The 21,526-nt window shown below is 43.3% G+C and overlaps 1 protein-coding gene across 1 annotated transcript in view; it reads left to right on the plus strand.

The window, feature by feature from the left end:
• The first annotated feature begins 1,208 nt into the window (after nt 1–1,208).
• LOC115107962 (synaptosomal-associated protein 25-A-like) overlaps nt 1,209–21,526 on the plus strand; it is a 38,252-nt gene continuing 17,934 nt past the window's right edge. Inside the window, exon 1 of the mRNA XM_029631786.2 lies at nt 1,209–1,338. The gene's annotated coding sequence lies outside the window, so the exon portion shown is untranslated. The remainder of the gene's footprint in view (nt 1,339–21,526) is intronic.

Raw genomic sequence — 21,526 nt, forward strand, 5'->3', positions numbered from 1 at the left:
GGAATGTCACTTGTAAAAGTAGCTTGCGTTGCTTAGAATCATATGACGTCTCAGATTACATTTTTTTTACAAACAGCAACGGTTTCGTTGCAAACAAGACACACTGGCATTGGCATCAGAGACATTTTGAGAAATGTGGTAAGATTAATGATAATCTATCTGTCCATTTTTCCCTGAAACTCCTATTTTCTAAATCTTCCTTTCTTTTGGGACTTATCGAAAGCTACATTTTCTTTATGGTAGGCTAACTGTTTTTAACCAGTCAATGCACAGAGAAATAGACAAAGACTACTAAAAAATGTGTCATTGAATTGATTATTTATTAAACGGATGAGTTCAAAAATATTGTTTGAAATAGTGAAGGTGAATGAATTGGGCTGCATTTATATATATGCATTTAAATGTTTATATTATGTTCTGGCCTGCTGACTATTAGCTCAGAAAAACTGGTATCAAAAAAGACGTTCCGCTAATGTCTTTAGTCATGTAAATTACTGGAATTGCATTACATGCATTTATACTTTGTCACTGTTACTGTGGTCACAATCAATTATTTTGAGTTAATTCAATGAAGGGGAGGGTATTGTCATTTTTTAAGTACAAGGGGAGGGTCAGGTGAATATATTTTTATAACATTTGGGGTGGCGGGTGCCTTTAAAAAAAAAGAACTCTCGAGTTGGACTCCCCCACTTTCCAGTCATTTTCGAATGGTCCCTAACGACTATCCATTAACGTAAAGCTGGTTGTAAGTCACTAGTCTATTCTATTTCAGAGCACTCGAAAGATGGTGCTGTTATTGTGTCACTGCAGTTTGCTTCAATAGGACTAAATCTCATGTTTAGTGGATGCTCAAGAACATCCTCCTGCCAAGCATGTGTACATCTATTATGTTATCTATTTCTCACGATAAAGCCACAAACGTAATACTAAACAATACTGGTTTTGATGGAGAAAATGTCTAGACTCCACGGCTGAGATGTGACACCACGATTTGACACTGTGAACACATTAACATGCTTTTGTTTTGCCTAAAAATACATGGCGATTTCCATTGAGCCGTTACCGGTGCACGTGCAGCTTCCCATTTCCAACCCTGCAGAAGTGTGGATCTTTTTGACAGATATCGATTCAAAGCTGCTGACGTCAAAAGCATCCTACATCTTTTACGATTGCAGAGATGCTGTTTTTCATTGAAGAAGAACTGAGGAGGTGTCAACCACGCGCACTGCCTTTGTGACAATCCAGTCCACACAGAACGGGGGTTGATATCTGTTAGTTGTTGAAATTTGCGGACATCTGCTCCTCCTGCTGACTGCAAGCCACCGACCACGGGCACAGGTAGGAGAAAAGTATACAATTCTCTATTTTGTTATATCGCAAAGGCTTTATTTTAGTTTTCATCCCCACAAAACACTTTTACTACAGAATGAAGCATTAGGTTTTGAATTGTGAAGCCGTGTTCGACTGAGTACAACGAAGGATGGGTTTTTATTGTTAAATCCGGTATGATAACAGCACTTGATTAACAAACTTTTTTTCGTTGCCTTTGTGTTTAATATTGCCTATTTATCCGTTCTAGGCTGTGTGTATAGTTATTAGAAAGAGGCAAACGCGGCACGCCTTTTGAAATACATGACCACTGTGCTGTGCGTGTAAAATCTACACGCGTAGTCAATTGTTGAAAATGAAGGATGTTGTGTGTGCTAATGTGTAAGGTGTGGGCGTTTTTCTGTGTTTCAGAACCTTGGACAACGACATCTTCGCTGTTATCTCTCTCTCTCTCTCTCTCTCTATTTCAATTTAAGGGCTTTATTGGCATGGGAAATATATTTAACTTTGCCAAAGCAAGTGAACTAGAAAATAAACAACAGTGAAATAAACAATCAAATTAACAGTAAACTCTCTGTCTCTCCGAACACGTACTAGAAAGTTAACAGAGTTGGGGAGAAACACATCCACGGGGTCCTTGATTGATTTAGGGATTGTCATTAGGCTATAGTGAATTGCGCCATGCATAGTGTCTTGATGGAAGGTGGAGACTGTCAAACTTCATGAATGTGCCACTATTGTGCACGTCTGTCCATAGTTTATTGTGTCAAAATGGCCATATCCTTACCATGCCATGCTGCAGACTGGTCTCAGAGCATTTCATATTATTCTGTATGTAAATCCGAGACACTCCATTTCGTATGATATGTTATGAATTACAATTCGTATATTTGTTACTAATTTGCAGTGGTGTAAAGTACTTAAGTAAAAATACTTGAAAGTACTACATATATTGTTTTTTGGGGTATCTGTACTTTACTTTACTATTTATATATGTTTGACTACTTTAACTTTAACTTCACTACATTCCTAATGAAAATAATGTAATTGTTTTCTGCATACATTTCACTGAAACCCAAAAGTACTCATTACATTTTGAATGCTTAGCAGGACAGGAAAATGGTCCAATTCAGGCACTTATCAAGAGAACATCCCTGGTCATCCCTACTGCCTCTGATCTGGTGAACTTACTAAACACAAATGCTTTTTTTTGTAAATTATGTCTGCGTGTTGGAGTGTGCCCCTGGCTATCTGTAAATAACAAAAACAAAAAGTTCTGTTTTGCTTAATGTAAGCAATTTGAAATGATTTGTACTTTTACTTTTGATACTTAAGTATATTTTAAACCAAATACTTTTAGACTTTTACTCAAGTAGTATTTTACTGGGGGACTTTCACTTTTACTTGAGTAATTTTCTATTAAGGAATCTTTACTTTTACTCAAGTATGACAATTAGGTACTTTTTCCACCACTGTTAATTAGTAAAATGTACAATATGTTATGAATTTCGCAAATGTGCTATAACTTACAAATTTGCTAAACGTATGATATGTTATGAATCCTATCTAGGTGGCTAACATTAGCTAGCTGGCTAATGTTAGCTAGGCTAGGGGTTTGGGCTAGGGGTTAGTTTAGGGTTAAAGCGTTAAGGATAGGGTTGGAGAAGGGTTAGCTAAAGGGGTTAAGGCTAGGGCTAGGGGCAGAGTTAGATCAAATGGTTAAGGTTAGGGCTTGGGGACGGGTTAGCTAACATGCTAAGTAGTTGCAAAGTAGCTAAAAAGTTGTAAGTAGTTGAAACGTTGCTATACGAAATTTGCATTATATGCCAACCGATCCACCCCGACCAACAACCTTACTTTCGTTTTTTGCCTTAAGTAACCATCTGTCTTACGTAACCATACCAAATGTAACATATCATACTAATTTGAGTGTCCTGGATTTACATTTACTATGTTACGTCTAGCCTATGAGACCAGGCTGCATATTGTGGTGGTGAGGCATAATGTGTCTAGATGGGCGGAGGCTAGAGGCGAGAAGAGCATGGGAGGACGGTGGTGAAACCTGCCCTATGACATCCTATAGCACCCATTCAATAGCACCCATTCATCCACGCCATATCATACATCTATGCTGGTCTATCAATGCACTTCCCCTACAACAAACCACAGATGAGCATGAGATCCTGAGATTGTCGACAGCACGAAGCATGTGGTGGAATTGGCAAAAATGCAGTTATTGCTCACTGGCGTTTCTTCATCATGGTTCAATGGAAAGTTGTTGCTTGTTGACCAGACATTTTTTGGGCAAATGAATTATGTAGGTCAGGTGATCATCTTCACACGTCGGACCTGGTAATACTGTCTCATAAATGTCTGATAATGCTTTTAGATTTCCGTGCTGGACCACTGTCGCATCTCCCCTGTCTCTCTGCTCGAGCCTGTTCAGTCTCTTGTTATAACATCAGAGAGAAAGCGATAGAGAGACAGAGAGCATCAACATTGAGAAGCTAGTAGCAGGCCTATAGTTATGCTAGAAATCCGTCATCGAAAGGGTTGTTGAGAGGGCCTTAAACTGACAAACAAAAGGTCATGCTCTTGGTTGGCACGGCTGCTACGCTATACCATATTGCATCATGCTGCTTCCATCGCTCTGCGTGGGCGGCGCTATAAGGGTTGTCCCCCGAGTAAAAACAGACTCATATATCATCACCAGTGGTTGATTGTTTCCCGGCACAGCCTATTGCTAATCTATAAAGCTGCACTCTGTCTGTGTCTCGTCTACTGAGCTGACATTTCTCGAATCAAACCAATGCCTCGGAGATCAATGTTTTTTAAAGATCCGTTGAACTGTGCGTCGTGTGCGTGTTTGACTTGTAGCTATCCCTGTTTTTTTTCTGAGTATATACCCTCCAGATATAAGTAGTTGACTGCAGACAGGATTTAATTTCCCCCTGAACAACTATAGGCCTACTGAAATTGATATTTGGCCAAGAAGTGACTTGGGAGTAAATCGATTTCAGAACATTCTACTTATATCACAATCTATATGATTACAACCTTGGATGAATTAATTAAAGCTACAATCAGCAGTTGAAACAATAATACAACCTGACCCCGACCCTGTTTCGGTAAAACAAAACTGAGGGATGGGCTGGAGAAATGTAACCACTCTCAAATTCATAGACAGAGCTATAGATGCAATGACTGACATCCATCAAATCAAAATGATAGTTTTAACCATTTGTCTATATTTACTTTGTTTACATATTGGGGAATTAAAACAAGCTGGTGTTTTGGGTTCTGGTGGGGCATGACAGTTGAACCAAGCTCATGAGGCATTTATAAGTTATATTCTTCAAGAATCAATGAGTACAGATCATTAATATCCAGTACAAAAATGGATGTAGCAACCGCAGATTGTCCGTTTAAGCTTTTTGCCAAACATACCCACAAAACGTGATTGCCAATGGTGCTTGTCAATTGAAAGAGCCATGGCACCATAACGTGCAGAATATGACATGCATTTGAGAGCCTGGAGGAAGCTCGAAAGCATGAAAAAAAAAACCTTGAATAATCGTGAATTTTACTCTGCTTTTTAATTGGATATAAGAATAAAGTTATCACGCTTCAGTTTAATCTCTCTGACAAAGAAAATAGTCATCATGGCCTCCAGGTGTACAGCAGCACTTTTTCTGTCTCCGTCGTGTTGGAACGATGTCAGAGGGACTGTGTGTGATGGTATCTCCATAATGAGATCTCTATTGGTGCTGTTCTGACCAGCAGAGACCAGTGGACCGGAGGTTATTCTAAGTTCATGGCCCTGGTAAAGGGCCGCAGGTTTGTGTTTGTATTTATTAGGGATCCCCATTAGCTGCAGCCAAGGCAGCAGCTACTCTACCTGGAGTCCAAACACACCAAAGTACCCACATTACATAATGTGATAAAATAGTACATCATATAACATCCTGGCGTGGAAATTCTTACACATTCATTAATCATTACCGTTTTGTTTCATTCATGTGACCGACCGACCAATACTGGTTCATAGCATGTGACTGACCAGTACCTCACAAGGCTTCTCCTCTCTAAGCTGAGACCTTGAAACTGAGATATCTTTTGTTCGTTCTCAAAACAAGGTCTGGGTGTACTGCCAAATTTCAGATACCGAGAAGTGAGGATTCGTTAAATCAGTCACTGGTCTGAACACAGAAATTGGTTATTAGAACAGCACATGACTAGAATTTTACAAGAATTTACAAGAAAAGCACAAACATAAAAATTCCATGACACATAATCACCACAAATCCACCACACAACATTTTCAATACCACCATACAACAATATCACAATGTGTGCGTATACATGTGTCTGTACCTTTGTGTGTGTCTCTTTACAGTCCCTGTTGTTCCATACGGTGTATTTTACCTACTTTTTAAATCTGATTCTACTGCTTGCGTCAGTTACCTGATGTGGAATAGAGTTTCGTGTAGTCATGGCTCTATGCAGTACAGTGTGCCACCCATAGTCAGTTCTGGACTTGGGGACTGAGAAGAGACCTCTTGTGGCATGTCTTGTGGGGTATGCACAAGCTCAGTGCATTCAGCTTGTCAACACCTCTTACAAAAACAAGTAATGATGAAGTCAATCTTTCTTCCACTTTGAGCCATGAGAGATTGACATTCATGTCATTAATGTTAGCTCTCCGTGTACTTTTAAGGGCCAGCCGTGCTGCCCTGTTCTGAGCCACCTGCAATTTTCCCAAGTCCTTCTTTGTGGCACCTCACCACACTACTGAACAGTAGACTAGGTGTGACAAAACCAGGGCCTGTAGGACCCTATAGAAGGCAGAGCAGCGCTTTATTATGGACAGACTTCTCCCCATCTTTGCTACTGGAGATTGTTTTTTTGGGAAGTACTATCTATCTGCTCAATGTTGGACCTTCTCCAAATCATAGAGCACCTCCATCATAAAAGCTTTGTCGTAAATAATATTTGTTATGTAGCACCTCTCTAATAAAAGCGTCGTTGTAAAGAATGTTTGCTATTATAGACTTCAAGGGCTATCTCTGTTTTGCAACCATCCAGTGGTCAGTGATGACAAGACACGTTGTCTGAACAGGCCTGCCAGTAAGAAGGTAGGCCGGAGACTGCAACAGTAATAAGTGTTGCGCTGCGAGCTGTTACCACGCCAATAGCATCTTCCAAGTCAGTTGTATGATGGAAGGATTCCTCTGTGTTGAGTTACGAGGCAAACTGTAGGACTGGCTGAAATCTCCCTGGTCTGGATTGAAGCACCGGCCATCTAATTACCATCTAATCCCTTCTCAAATGAACCACGTTAACCTAATCATCTGTTCTAGTCAACATGAACGTGCTTGATCCGTTCACCGTTACATGTCCTACAGTGAGCTCAGGTGCCTGACAATAGACTGGATAGACATTAGTATTCTGTTGACTCTGGGCTGCATTCGACACGATTGCAGTATCTTAATCAGGAGCCAATGGAGCGTGATTAGGTTCTGTGGTGATATTGTTGCTCTACCTTTGTCAATCTACCCCCCGTCCCCTCTTCTCTCCCTCTGTCCCCACAGCCCCTTCCCCTCTCTCCTCCTGCCCACTGCCACCCCCTGCGGCTGCCGCTCCTTGTCGTGTTTGGCTTGTCACTTGTCATATTTCCCAGGCCCTCTGGGTCCAGTGTGTCTGCTTTAATGGCCTCTGTGTTAATAAATGTGTCCTGGGGCTCCCCCAGGAGGAAGGGAGAGAGCCAGCCCAGCCGTTGTCTCCCTACGCAAGGAGACCACATAGGTGACTGTCTGCCACTGTCAGAGGGGAGCTAGGGCTTCTGCTCAGCTCCCCTTTGCTCTGTATTGATGGGGTAGGGATGCGCTGATGCCAGACCTGGGTTCAAATGGTCATTGTTTTCTTTCAAATGCTTAAAGCATTTAATTGAGCCTGTCTGATGGGAGCCTGTCATTTTGGGACTATTCCATTGGTTGTATTGCTTCAGGCACCGCAGGTTCAATCAAGCACGCCTAAAGTGAAAGAAAACAAATACTATTTGAACCCAGATGAGATCACCAGTGAAGGGGCCTGTATGCACTGCTGATCCTGGATCTTTCTCCTGTTCCTAAGCAGCAGACCCTAGTACACTTGTAACAGGTGGGAGGGACAAGGAGGGGTGATGTCCGATAGAAGCTACTGTAAAGCCAACTTACAAGCTCTACGCAGACGCAAGATTCTGAGTTTTGCAATGTCGTTTTTCATCACAAAAGGGGCGGCCCCTTGTAACATGCTCTGACATTCAACTTACTTTTTGACTACGTGAAAATGTAGACATCAATATCATTCCTTCCGCAGCCATAGAGGCAGTGTTGTCACTTGGTTCCTTGATCTGATCTATAGACTATTCATCAAAATAGAATATTTTGCATTGATACCCAAATATAATCTCAGCCACTGTTCAAACAGTAAACCAAACAACAAGAATCCACCCAAAAAGGTATTTTGTTTAGAAATAATAACTAGTAATTAGAGGCTATTGTGAAATGGTAGAACCTGCTGTAGCCAACTAGCTAACCATGTACTTTCTTCTCAGTGACCAAAACATGATGACGTTATATTTTTAGCTAAAATTAAAATAGATTGTTGTGAGGAATGACACTATGGAGGGCATATTGATGTGTAAATGGTGTTGTTATGGTGGATACTGTGTGTGGTAAAAGATTGAGCAAAGACAGACTAACTGGAGCAATAAGACAAAATGGCAGCCATAAGGTTACTGTGAGCATGCAAACATACACGCGCGAGCACACACACACACACACACACACACACACACACACACACACACACACACACACACACACACACACACACACACACACACACACACACACACACACACACACACACACACACACACACACACACACACACACACACACACACACACACACACACACAGAGACAAAGAGCTATTCTCTCTTTAACTGTTGAAGCAGAACAATGATTTGGTCTGTTATCAGAACAGACCATGAGCCAGTTTGTCTGCAGGTTAGGGAATGCCAGTTTAAACTGAACATTTGTCTGGTCTGAGTGCTTCAGTCTGCCACATAGCTGCTGCCTACTGAATGAATGACATGGATCAGGGAATGGCACGGAATGCATCCCTGAGGAATGTTAAGCACCTCCATGGTATTCTCATCCCTTCGTCCATTTTGATGTGTTTGTGACTGGGTAGCAGCATGCAGGAGTTTTATTTGATGAATACAGGTACAGTCGTTTTAGGTTTTCCAGGCCAGATCATTTGCAGGCACATGAGCAAAAGACAGCCGACGGGGGTAGAGGTGATGGTGTGAAGAGCGTTCTATAAGCACTCTGTGATTGGACAAGGCATGAAAAATTACAACCTCAAAAGGGAACGTGTGGGTAATGTGAATGAAGGCATCTCCATATTTTTCATTACAGGACCTGCAGTGATTATAGCCCGCTGACTGTAGCTCAGCTGTATATTCTTTGAAGGGTGCCTTTTATATCAAATCTAAATCAAATCTTATTTGTCACATGCGTCGAATACAAACTTACAGTGAAAGGGTTACTTACAAGCCCTTAACCAACAATGCAGTTTTTAGAAAAATAAGAAATAAAGTAACAAATAATTAAAGAGCAGCAGTAAAATAACAATAGCGAGAGCATATACGTGGGGTACCGGTACAGAGTCAATGTGCGGGGGCACCGATTCGTTGAGATAATTGAGGTAATATGTACATGCAGGTAGAGTTAATAAAGTGACTATGCATAGATAATAAACAGAGAGTTGCAGCAGTGTAAACGAGAGTGGGTGGGTGGGGGGGGGCAAATAGTCTGGGTAGCCATTTAATTAGATGTTCAGGAGTCTTATGGCTTTGGGGAAGAAGCAGTTTAGAATCCTCATGGACCTAGACTTGGCACTTGCCGTGTGGTAGCAAAGAGAACAGTCTATGACCAGGGAGGCTGGAGCATTTGACAATTTTTAGGGCCTTCCTCTGACACCACCTGGTATAGAGGTCCTGGATAGCAGGAAGCTTGGCCCCAGTGATGGTACTGGGCCGTACTCACTAACCTTTGTAGTGCCTTGTGGTCAGAAGGCCGAGCAGTTGCTATACCAGGCAGTGATGCAACCAGATTGTGCAGCTGTAGAACCAGCTGTAGAACCTTTTGAGGATCTGAGGACCCATGCCAAATCTTTTCAGTCTCCTGATGGGGAATAGGTTTTGTCGTGTCCTCTTCACGACTGTCTTGGTGTGCCATGTTAGTTTGTTGGGGATGTGGACACCAAGGAACTCGAAACTCTCAACCTGCTCCACTACAGTCCCGTCGATGAGAATGGGGGCGTGCTCGGTCCTCCTTTTCCTGTAGTCCACAATCATCTCATTTGTCTTGATCATGTTGAGGGAGAGGTTGTTGTCTTGGCACCACATGGCCAGTCCTCTGACCTCCTCCCTATAGGCTGTCTCGTCGTTATCAGTGATCAGGCCTACCACTGTTGTGTCATCGGAAAACTTAATGATGGTGTTGGAGTCGTGCCTGGTCATGCAGTCATGAGTGAACAGGGAGTACAGGAGGAGACTGAGCACGGACCCCCGAGGGTCCCCCAGTGTTGAGGATCAGCGTGGCGCATGTTTGGTTACCTACCCTTACCACCTGGGGGCGGCCCATCAGGAAGTCCAGGATCCAGTTGCAGAGGGAGGTGTTTAGTTCCAGGGTCCTTAGCTTAGTGATGAGCTTTGAGGGCACTATAGTGTGGAACACTGAGCAGTAGTCAATGAATAGCATTCTCACATAGGTGTTCCTTTTGACCAGTTGTGAAAGGGCATGGTGGAGTGCAATAGATATTGCATCATCTGTGGATCTGTTGGGGCGGTATGCAAATTGGAGTGGGTCTAGGGTTTCTGGGACAATGGTGTTGATGTGAGCCATGAACAGCCTTTCAAAGCACTTCATTGCTACAGACGTGTGTGCTACGGGTCAGTAGTTATTTAGGCAGGTTACCACCTTAGTGTTCTTGGGCACAGGGACTGTAGTGGTCTGCTTGAAACATGATGGTATTACTGACTCAGACAGGGAGAGGTTGAAAATGTCAGTGAAGACACTTGGTCAGCGCATGCACGGAGTACGCATCCTGGTAATCTGTCTGGCCCTGCGGCCTTGTGAATGTTGACCTATTGAAAGGTCTTACTCACATCGGCTACGGAGAGCGTGATTACACAGTCATCCAGAACAGCTGATGCTCTCATGCATGTTTAAAAATATATATATATATAAAAATAAACATGGGGCTGACAGAGATGGTCACTTCGCTTTGAGTCCTTAGGAAACAATGCAGTATTTTTTAAATGTATTATTTCTTACATTGTTACCCCAGGGAATCTCAAGTGTTATTACATACAGCCGGGAAGAACTATTGCATATAAGAGCAATGTCAACTTACCAACATTACGACCAAGAATACGACTTTCCCAAAGTGGATCATCTGTTTGGACCACCACCCAGGACAATGGATTTAATCCCAGAAGCCGACCCAAAACAACGGCGTTGCAGAAGGGGCAGACGGAGCGGCTTCCTGGTCAGGCTCCGTAAACGTGCACATCGCCCACCGCTCCCAAGTATACCAGTCGCCAATGTCCAGTCTCTTGACCTCAAGGTAGACGAGGGTTGCCTTCCAGAGAGACATCAGAGATAGTAACATTCTCTGTTTCACGGAAACATGGTTCTTTCGGGAAATGGTGTCAGAATCAGTTCAGCCACTGGGCTTCTCCATGAATCGCGCCGACAGAGATAAACACCTCTCTGTGAAGAAGAAGGGTGGGGGTGTATGCTTCATGATTAGTGACTCATGGTGTAATCATAACAACATACAGGAACTCAAGTCCTTCTGCTCACCCGACCTAGAATTCTTTACAATCAAATGTTGGCCATTTTACCTACCAAGAGAATTCTCGTCAGTTATCGTCACAGCTGTGTACATTCCCCATCAAGCAGACACCCAAGACGGCCCTCAAGGAACTTCACTGGACTCTATGTAAACGGGAAACCATATATCCTAAGGATGCATTTATTGTAGCTGGGGATTTTAACAAAGCACATTTGAGAACAAGGCTACCTAAATTCTATCAGCATATTGATTGCACTGTGCGCGGAGGTAATACACTCGATCACTGCTACTCTAACTTCCGCGATGCATACAAAGCTCTCCCCCGCCTTCCCTTTGGCAAATCCGACCACGAAGCCATCTGGCTCCTTCTGTCTTATAGGCAGAAACTCAAACTGGATGTACCAGTGACTAGAACCCTTCAAAGCTGGTCTGACCAATCGGAATCAACGCTTCAAGATTGTTTTGATCACACGGACTGGGATACGTTCCAGTCAGCCTCAGAGAACAACATCAACCTATACACTGACTCAGTGAGTGAGTATATAAGGAAGTGCATTGGAGATGTTGTACCCAATGTGACTATTAAAACCTACCCTAACCAGCCACGTCATAGATACCGACGTCACGCTTCCAGCCCGCTTTGAGGATAATACAGTGCCACCGTCAAGACCTGCTGACAAGGACTGCCCCCCCTTCTCTGTGGCCGACATGAGTAAAACATTTAAACATGTTAACCCTCACAGGGCTGCTGGCCCAGACTGCATCTTCCAAGCAGCGTCCTCAGAGCATGCTCAGACCATTGAATATGTTTACAGACATATTCAATCGCTCCTTATCCCAGTCTGCTGTCCCCACATGCTTCAAGATGGCCACCATTGTTCCTGTGACCAAGAAGGTAAAGATAACTGAACTAAACGACTACCGCCCCGTAGCACTCACTTCTGTCATCATGAAGTGCTTTGAGAGACTAGTCAAGGATAATATCACCTCCACCTTACTGGCCACCCTAGACCCACTTCCGTTTGCATACCGCCCGAACAGGTCCACAGACGATGCAATCGCCATCACACTGCACACTGCCCTATCCCATCTGGACAAGTAGAATACCTATGTAAGAATGCTGTTCATAAACTACAGCTCAGCATTCAACACCATAGTACCCTCCCTCCAAGCTCATCATCAAGCTGGAGGCCCTGGGTCTCAACCCCTCCCTGTGCAATTGGGTCCTGGACATTCTGACGGGCCGCCCCCCAGGTGGTGAAGGAAGGAAACAGCGCCTCTTCAACCTCAGGAGGCTGAAGAAATGTGGCTTGTCGCCCAAAACCATGACTAACTTTTACAGATGCACAGTCGAGAGCATCCTGTCGGGCTGTATCACAGCCTGGTACGGCAACTGCACCGCCCTCAACCACAAGGCTCTCCAGAGTGTTGTGTGGTCTGCACTACCTGCCCTCCATGACACCTATAGCACCCGATGTCACAGGAAGGCCAAAGAGATCATCAAGGACAACAACCAACCAAGCCACTGCCTGTTCACACCGCTACCATCCAGAAGGTGAGGTCAGTACAGGTGCATGAAGCTGGGACCGAGAGACTGAAGAACAGCTTCTATCTCAAGGCCTTCAGACTGCTAAAGAGCAATCACTAACTCAGAGAGGCCGCTGCCTACATTGAGACCCAATCACTGGCAACTTGAATAAATGGATCACTAGTCACTTTAAACAATGCCACTTTAAATAATCACACTTTAATCATGTTTACATATCTTACATTACTCATATCATATGTACATACTGTATTTTATACCATCTATTGCACCTTGCCTATGCCTCTTGGCCACCGCTCATCCATATATTTATATGTACATATTCTCATTCACTTCTTTTAGATTTGTGTGTGTTAGGTAGTTTTGGGGAATTGTTAAATTACTTGTTAGATATTACTGCACTGTCAGAACTAGAAGCACAAGCATTTCCCTACACTCGCATTAACATCTGCAAATCATGTGTATATGACCAATAAAATTTGATTTGACTTGCTACTTGCCTCAAAGCGAGCATATAAGTAATTTAGCTCGTCTGGTAGGCTTGTGTCACTGGGAAGCTTGCGGCTGTGCTGCCCTTTGTAGTCTGTAATAGTTTGCAAGCCCTGACACATCCAACAAGTGTTGGAGCCAGTGTAGCACGAATCGATCTTAGGCCTGTATTGACGCTTTGCCTGTTAGATGGTTCATCGGAGGGCGTAGCAGGATTTCTTATAAGCTTCCGTGTTAGAGTCCCACTCCTTGAAAGCTGCAGCTCTACCCTTTAGCTCAGTACGGATGTTGCCTGTAATCCATGGCTTCTGGTTGGGGTATGTAGGTACAGTCACTGTGGGGAAGACGTCATCAATGCAGTTATTGTGTCACGCCCTGACCGTAGATTTCTTTGTTTGTTTCTATTTTTGTTTGGTCAGGGTGTGATTTGGGTGGGCATTCTATGTTTGTATGTCTAGGTTTGTGTATTTCTATGTTTTGGCCGGGTATGGTTCTCAATCAGGGACAGCTGTCTATCGTTGTCTCTGATTGGGAATCATACTTAGGTAGCCTGTTTTTCCACTTTTAGTTGTGGGTAGTTGTTTTTCTGTTTAGTGTTTGTTTCACCTTGCAGAACTGTTTTGGGTTTTCCTTTTGTTATTTTTGTATTCAGTGTTCAGTTCCTTATATTAAAGATGAACATGTATCCCGCTGCTTTTTGGTCTGATGATTCCTCTTCTTCCGATGAAAGCCGTTACAGAACTACCCATCACAAACGGACCAAGCAGCGGCGTAACAGGGAGCAGAAAGTGTTGGACTCATGGACATGGGAGGAGATATTGGACGGCAAGGGGCCCTGGGCACAGGCTGGGGAATATCGCCGCCCCAAAGAAGAACTGGAGGCAGCTAAAGCTGAGCGGCGGCGATATGAGGTAAGGCAGCGCAACAGGCACTAGAGGCAGCCAGCCCCAAATTATTTTTTTGGGGGGTGGCACACGGGGAGATTGGTGGAGTCAGGCGAGAGACCTGAGCCAACCTCACGTGCTTACCGGAAGCACCGTGATACTGGTCAGACACCGTGTTATGTGATGAAGCGCAAGGTGTCTCCAGTGCGCGCTCATAGTCCGGAGTGCTATAGGCCAGCGAGAGTGGGCATCCAGCCAGGGCGGATTGTGCCAGCTCAGCCCGTTTGGTCTCCGGTGCACCGTTTCGTCCAGGGTATCCTGCGCTGGCTCTGTGTACTGTGTCTCCGGGGCGTTGGGAGGGTTCAGTTCACCCTATGCCTGCGCTCCACCCGTGCCGGGCGAATGTGGGCATTGAGCTTAAGGGAGAGGTGCGATTGGTATGCACCAGATCTCCAGTGCTCCCCCACAGCCCGGTTCGACCTGTGCCTGCGCTCTGGAGGGGCCGGGCTAAAGTGGTCATCCAGCCTGGAGGAGTGGTACCAAGGCTGCGCACCAGAGCCCCAGTGCTCCCCCACAGCCCGGTTCAGCCGGTGCCTCCTCCATGCACCAGGCCTCCTGTAGGTCTCCCCAGCCTGGTGGGCCCTGTGGCAGCCCCACGCACCAGGCTGTCTCTCCGTCTCCTCCCTCAAGGTTCTCCCTCCAGCCCGGAGCTGCCAGAGTCTCCCTCCAGCCCGGAGCTGCCAGAATCTCCCTCCAGTCCAGAGGCGCTCTTCAGTCCAGAGGCGCTAGAGGCACCCTTCAATCCAGAGGAGACACTCACTCCAGACTCGACCATCAGTCCAATGGCGTACTGCAGTCTGGGGTCGGCGGTGAGGGTCCCCGCTCTACATGCATTACCAAAGTCGGCCGAGCCAGAAGTGGAGCGGGGTCCCTCACCAGAGCCGCCACCGCGGAGTAATGCCCACCCAGACCCTTCCCTATAGGTTCAGGTTTTGCGGCCGGAGTCCGCACCTTCGTCACTGGTTCTTCCTGCTTCAGTTGTTGCTTGTAAGCCGGAATCAGGAGGATAGAATTATGGTCAGATTTGCCAGGTAGAGGTAGCGCGAGGTAGAGCTTTGCACGCGTCTCTGTGTGGAGTAAAGGTGGTCTAGAGTTTTTTCGCCTCTGGTTGCACATTTAACATGCTGGTAGAAATGAGGTCAAATGGATATGAGTTTCCCTGCATTGAAGTCCCGGGCCATAGTGCCACCTCTGGATGAGCATTTTCCTGTTTACTTCTGGCCGTATACAGCTCATTGAGTGTGGCCTTAGTGCCAGCATCGGTTTGTGGTGGTAAATAGACGGCTACGAAGAATATAGATAGTGTGGTCTACAGCTTATCATGAGATACTCTACCTCAGGTGAACAAAACCTTGAGACGTCCTTAGATATCATGCACCAGCTGTTGTTTACAAATATACATTGTCCGCCACCCCTTGTCTTTCCAGATGCTGCTGTTCTAGCCTGCCGATAAAGTGTGCAATCATCAGCCACAACTCAGTGAAACATAAGATATTACCGTTTTTAATGTCCCGTTGGTAAGATATACGTGCTTGTAGTTTGTCCACTTTATTATCCAGCGATTGTACGTTGGCCAATAGTACCGATGGCAAAGGCAGATTAGCCTCGTCGCCGGATCCTTACAAGGCACCCCGATCTCCTTCCGCGATATCTCCGTCTTTTTCTCCTGCAAAGGACAGGGATGAGGGCCTTGTCGGGTGTCTGGAGTAATCCCTCTCGTCCGGCTCATTAAAGAAAAATTATTTGTCCTGTTCAAGGTGAGTAATCTCTGTTCTGATGTCCAGAAGCTCTTTTCGGTCATATGAGACGGTAGCAGCAACACTGTGTACAAAATAAGTTACAAACAATGCAAAAAATATAAAAATAGCACGGTTGGTTAAGAGCCCATAAAACGGCAGCCATCCCCTCTGGCGCCGTTAGCAGTATCTTTGGCAATTAAGTTTAGAAATGTGGAAACGTTCAAGTTAATGCAGACATTAACTGATGAACTGCTTTTGAAAATCGCAATAATTCCTCAAAAGTCTCTACTCAACTGGAGGCGTACAAAGTGTTATTTACCTTGGGAAATGTAATAGCTGTCATATAAAATGTTTAACAACATTTTATGCTGCCATAAAGAAAATGATTAAATTATGATAGTCAGCAAAGCTCACTCAAGATTGTGTGTGTGTGTGTGTGTGTGTGTGTCTGCATGTGTGTTTGTGGGAGAGAGTGTGTTGGTATCAGGACAAATAGTAAGATAGACCTAGCAGTGGCTTGCATGCAGAAGTGGTGGAGAATTGAACATGTGTTAGTAATGAATGAAAGGATGAAAGTCGAAAGCATCTCAACAGACATTGTCAAGGTGTTGTTGTTGTTACATTTCCTCTGCAGGTAGTTGGACTTGCCTACCAATCCCAAATGAAACAATCAACAGTATTTTGCCGATGACACAACAGTGATCACCGACAACGCCGAGACCGCCTATAGGGGGAGGTCAGTCGCCTGGCCGTGGGGTGTCAGGACAAGAACCACTCCCTCAACGTGATCAAGACAGGACATTATTGTGGACTACAGGAAAAGGAGGACCAAGCACGCCCCCTATCCTCATCGACGGGGCTGTAGTGTAGCAGGTTGAGCGATTTCAAGTTCCTTGGTGTCCACATCATCAACAAATTAACATTGTCCAAGCACACCAAGACAGTATAGAAGAGGGCACAGCAAAACCTATTCCTCCTCAGGAGATTGAAAAGATTTGGCTCGCTATGTTGCCTTGTATTATTGTATTTTTTGAGTAAAGTACGTTGATTACTCATATCTGCTGTCCTGCGCCTGACTCTCTACACCAGCTACCTTTACACTACCCAGATAATTTGCATTGCCCCCCCACCCTCTCTTTTACGGTTCTGCTTCTCTCTGTTATTATCTATGCATAGGCACTTTAATAACTCTACCTACATGTACATATTACCTCAATTACCCTGACTAACCGGTGCCCTCACACATTGACTCTATACCGGTACCCCCTGTATATGGTCTCGCTATTGTTATTTTACTGCTCTTTAATTACTTGTTCCTTTTATTTCTTATTCTTATTCATATTTTTTAAACTGCGTTGGTGGTTAGGGGCTTGTAGGTAAGCATTCCACTGTTGTATTCGGTGCATGTGACTAATATAATTTGATTTATTTTGGATTTGGAGAGAAAGAGTGAGGTAGTAGATGGGTTTGGAGAGGGGAGGTAGGTGGAGGAGGAGGTAATGAGGCGGTATAGTTTGGGTTTGAAGAGAAGATAGTGGATGAATTTGGAAAGGGGGCGGAGGTAGAGGATGAGGCAGATGTCTGGCAGCTGTCAAAGTGCAGCAGAAGTGTGTAAATCATAGTAAGTTAGCTAGGCCACTCAATAAATGTGTCTGATCTGGTTAACATGACAGAAACACATTCTCTCTCTGCTGGATCTGAGAGTAACATAAACCAACCTGTTTATCTGTCAGCGGAGATGTATGTGGACCATTTCCCCCTCACACATTGATTGTGTTGATTTTGTAGTATAGATTTTGATTTTTGTAGAAACATGCTTAACTTGTGTTATCTAAAATGTCTCAGTGGATTCCTGCTTAGATTATACTTCCATCTATTTATGATAGGACAAAGTTCAGATTTTCGCCTAAATAGACATGCCCAAACGTAATTCCTTTCCATGAGATTGCCATAAACAATAACTGGTAATGTTGCATAGTCTTAGAAAGGTCTAGAACTCACCTTTCCGGTCATTTAAAAAAATTCATTGCTTAGGTCTTCTCCCTTTTGAGGACACAAACTCAAGTACATAGCGCAAATATGATTGAAATATGAAAAATCATATTAGATTTTTTTTCCCTATTCAACAACAGTGAGGCAATAGGGCTTGAAAGGACTGAAATGCTTTCTGAATATAGTAGCAATCCAATTATAAATGACCTACTATAAGATTTCACCATTCTTATAACTGTAAAATAATATGATCATACTTACTGACAGTACAATATTGGCATTATTTCATATAATTGACAACAGAGACTTTTATTCTCAACGTCTACTGAGCAGCACAGAGACACCATTCAAATGTGTGCAGACTCATTACAACTTCAACTTAAAACACAAAGTGATTTCATCCATCTGTGACCAAGGGAAATTAGTCTTGTTTAAATTCTATGAAATGATTTTGTATTTTTTTCCTGTAGGGAGCTAAAAAATCAATGTGAGAACATCACAGCAAGACCAGGGATGGGCAACCGGCAGCCTGCATTCAAGAGGGGGGCTGCTAACATGTTTTGCTCTCGCAATGTGGTGGGGGGGGGGGGGTGCACATGTGGGTACGCAGACCATGATGAGTTGAGATTTTTTTGGGCCCCCACCGCCAGCAAAGTTTTATTTACAGTACATGTCAAAAGTTTGGACACACCTACTCATTCAAGGGCTTTTCTTTATTTGTACTATTTTCTACATTGTAGAATAATAGTGAAGACATCAAAACTAAGAAATCACACACGGAATCATATAGTAACCAAAAGAGTGTTAAACAAATCAAAATATATTTGATTTTTGATATTCTTCAAAGTAGCCACCCTTTGCCTTGATGACAGCTTTGCACACTCTTGGCAGTCTCTCAACCAGCTTCATGAGGAATGCTTTTCCAACAGTCTTGAAAGAGTTCCCACATATGCTGAGCAGTTGTTGGCTGCTTTTCCTTCACTCTGCAGTCCAACTCATCCCAAACCATCTCAATTGGGTTGAAGTTGGGTGATTGTGGAGGCCCGGTCATTTGATGTAGCACTCCATCACTCTCCTTCATGGCCAAATAGCCTTTACACAGCCTGGAGGTGTGTTGGGTCATTGTCCTATTGAAAAATAAATTATAGTCCCACTAAGCGCAAACCAGATGGGATGGCGTATCTCTGCAGAATGCAATGGTAGCAGTTTCACTAGCAAAGCACCCCCACACCATCATACCTCCTCCTCCATGCTTCACGGTGGGAACCACACATGCTGAGATGATCTGTTCACCTACTCTGCATCTCACAAAGACACGGCAGTTGGAACCAAAAATCTCCAATTTGGACTCGTCAGACCAAAGGACAGATTTCCACCGGTCTAATGTCCATTGCTTGTGTTTCTTGGTCCAAGCAAGTCTCTTATTATTATTGGTGTCCTTTAGTAGTGGTTTCTTTGCAGCAATTTGACCATGAAGGCCTGATTCACGCACTCCTCTGAACGGGCTGCAATTTGAGGTGCAGTTAACTCTAATGAGCGTATCCACTGCAGAGGCAACTCTGGGTCTTCCTTTCCTGTGGCAGTCCTCATGAGAGCCAGCTTCATCATTGTGCTTGATGTTTTTTTCTTCTGCACTTGAAAAAACTTTACAATTTCTTGAGATTTTGACTGACCTTCATGTCTTAAAGTAATGATGGACTGTTGTTTCTCTTTGCTTATTTGAACTGTTCTTGACATAATATGAACTTGGTCTTTTACCAAATAGGGATATCTTGTATATCAACCCTACCTTGTCACAACAGAACTGATTGGCTCAAACGCACTAAGGAAAGAAATTCCACAAATTAACTTTCAACAAGGCACAACTGTTAATTGAAATGCATTCCAGGTGACTACCTCATGAAGCTGGTTGAGAGAATTCCAAGAGTGTGCAAAGCTGTCATCAAGGCAAAGGGTGGCTACTTTGAAGAATCTGTTTAACAATTTGTTTAACACTTTTCTGGTTATTACATATGTGTTTTTTCAGAGTTTTGATTTCTTCACTATTATTTTACAAAGTAGAAAATAGTAAAAGTAAAGAAAATCCTTTGAATGAGTCGATATGTCCAAACTTTTGACTGGCACTGTATGTTATGTAGGAAAATGTAAAGTTGTCATCCAGTTGGATTTGATACAATTTTGAATATCCTCACCTACGTGGAAATTCCATAAGAGTGTATGGCAACTATATGATAGTTTGACGCATTCTGTCCCTTATCAACACTTTTTTAAACTGTAGGTGCCAGTGAGATTGACATAAGAAAGTAGTCCTGTACAGCAGTGTATTTGAATTTTAAAAAGGCTTCTAAAGATTGTCATTTCCACTTCAAAATGAAAGACTTGATTTTCCTTAATGGAAAATGTATCAACTCCTACAAAATGTCAATGAATTATAATCCACATAATAATTCACATTTCCTGTTGCTGTAGAATTATTTTCCTGCTGTAGCAAACTGTCTCAAATTAAGATCCTACATCTGTGGATGTCCTTCTCACTCCTTAGTCACAAACAATGATACACTTTCTGGCACACAATATTGCACAGTAATACACATAACTTTAACATTGAATATTTTAATGTTGTTAGGTTACCCTTGAGGAGATTATATATTATAGAAATCAACGGAACCTGTGAAGGGTACAGACGTAGGATCTTAATTTGATCACCCTGTTGCAGGATAACTTTTCTACAATTCATGAAATGTAAAACTTGTGTGTGACAGTGATGTCAAAAACCTGAGTTTTATATATATATTTCCACCCTATGAGTTTGGAATAATACTGTTAAATAGTACAAATTATAGTAATGCCCATTTAGTGTAAGAGCTGTTTTAAAAAAGACTGCTGGAAATTTTAGCCCGTTTTGGTCAGATGAAATTTTGGACTGCCTGGTGACATCACCAGGGTGTGAATTAGCTAATAGACCAAGAGAGTTCCAAGCCTCTCTGCCAATACAAGCTAGTTTTCCGTTTTCCCCTCCACACTCAGACCACTCCCAGACAGTCGTAGTAACATCTTTCCTTGAGAAATTGCTTTTTGCTAAGAATGTGGTTTTTTAAATTATTTTTGACCAACAATCACAGTAAAGGTATTTAATTGCTACCCATAAATTATTTGATATTGAGATCAAAATTGCTTCATTCGACCTTTAAAAAGGTTTCTGAATTTTGTGAATTTCCCTTGGAAGTTTCAGACTTGATTTTCCCTTATGAAAAATGTCCTGTTGGTGCAGGATTATTTTCCTGCTGGAGCAAACTGTTTCAAATGAAGTACCTACCTTGTATATGTTGTGGCATACTTGATTGGATTTACAGTATATAGTGCTTTACAAAGTAGGGGGAAACTCACATCATCCACCGCCAATGTCTGGCACCCACCTGTGTGATGCACGCCGACCATTTTGTGCCAGAAAGCTCACCACACATTAGCTACAGATGTATGATCTTAATTTGATCACCGTGTAGCGGGAGAGCTTTCCTGCAATGCAGCACATTTTAAAATGGTAGTGTATTTGAGGTTTACAAAGATGTTGGCA

This window comes from Oncorhynchus nerka, linkage group LG24 (assembly GCF_034236695.1).
Source record: "Oncorhynchus nerka isolate Pitt River linkage group LG24, Oner_Uvic_2.0, whole genome shotgun sequence".
NCBI classification, from domain to species: domain Eukaryota; kingdom Metazoa; phylum Chordata; class Actinopteri; order Salmoniformes; family Salmonidae; genus Oncorhynchus; species Oncorhynchus nerka.